At 35.9% G+C, this 1,441-nt stretch overlaps 1 long non-coding RNA gene across 1 annotated transcript in view; it reads left to right on the forward strand.

The window, feature by feature from the left end:
• LOC119594744 overlaps nt 1-1,014 on the forward strand; it is a 1,510-nt gene extending 496 nt beyond the window's left edge. The window contains exons 2-3 of the long non-coding RNA XR_005230651.1: nt 400-489; nt 665-1,014. This is a non-coding gene — a long non-coding RNA (uncharacterized LOC119594744). The remainder of the gene's footprint in view (nt 1-399; nt 490-664) is intronic.
• The last annotated feature ends 427 nt before the right edge of the window (nt 1,015-1,441 follow it).

Below are 1,441 nucleotides of genomic sequence, written 5' to 3' on the forward strand. Positions count from 1 at the left end.
TTATTCTGAGAACACTTTTGGGCGCGCGCGTCTTCATATACCGTACATGGGTTGTATTATGTTTTAGGGATATTTTTCGAAATGCTATCTTTTCATATCCGGATTTGGGGGTTCACTTTTGAACACCATCATCTGTCTTTTATCCCCCCCTCAGTCCTCCCGGTGGTTCACTAAATCCTTTTGCGTCTCCACCACCTGGATATTAATGATAATCTTGCAAGGCAGCCTTCTCGAATGTTGGGTTTCAGGAACACTTTTTTTTATATAGCAATCAATCTACGTAAACAGTGATAATAATACACATTCCTTTTTTATCACTTTCAATACCCCAGAGTCCGTGATGGGTTGCTAGTTATTTTGCCCCTGAGTTTGGAAACATTATAGTGAATTCTTGTTCAGGTTTATCTGGCAACACCTTCTGGCTTGGAGGATCCGATCAAGAAAGTGAAGGGACATGGGTCTACACCACAGGGGAGCCTGTACCCATGGGTAAGTTTATCCTATTGGTTCTTTCGTCTTTCCTTTTTTCAATCTTCTTTTTTTTCTTAACTTGATGCAACTCGTAATACTGAGCTTTATCTAGTTCAAAGTGCAACCACTGAAATATTTTGTATGAAAATCGAGAAAGTATCGACATCAATTCATGAATATTGGCGCGTTTCAGGTACCCCTTTCTGGGGTCTTGCTGACATGAGTGCTCCGTCCCAGGAACCCAACGGAGAAACCAGCGAGAACTGCCTCGCGATCGGTAATTTTTACAATTTCAGGGACTATTCATGTGGTTCAGTGTTCTACCCACTGTGTGTCTACACGGGATGAGCAAATTGCATGGGAAGCGTGCAAGAAAAATTGTTGAAATAGTATTACTAATAATAATTAAGATTTAAAAGAAAAGAGTGATATTAACATAAATTGGAATAAAATACGAATATAGATGAGAAATAAAAGACATTTTGTTTTTGCCTTGTAAGCATTCTTTCAATATATTAGTGGCTAATAAAAGGTGCAATTATATATACTTTCATCTATTTCCTTTTTGGCTCTTGCCAGTTCAACAGACACACAATTCATGTAACATGTAACGGCATTCTCTACACATACCAAATCATGCCTTATTAACAGGGTGGCGTTAAACAAACATACAGTTATATTGTGACAAATGGTTTCAATATATTTGCTTATCTACTTTACTAATTTCTCCCTTTTTAATTATGTCTTCCAGGCGTCTCATATCATCTTAATTAGATATATGTGATTTGAGGGTGTAAAATATAAATAATATCAGAATAATGACAAAATGTCTAATGAAACAAATCGTCATACACTTGAAAACACAGTAGAAATGAAAGAAATATAACTTCACACAAATAAAAAATTAAACAACATGCAGCAAAAATAAGGATATAAGAATAATATTATGTGAACTCCACACAAATAAAGT

This window comes from Penaeus monodon, chromosome 34 (genome assembly GCF_015228065.2).
Source record: "Penaeus monodon isolate SGIC_2016 chromosome 34, NSTDA_Pmon_1, whole genome shotgun sequence".
Lineage (NCBI taxonomy): Eukaryota > Metazoa > Arthropoda > Malacostraca > Decapoda > Penaeidae > Penaeus > Penaeus monodon.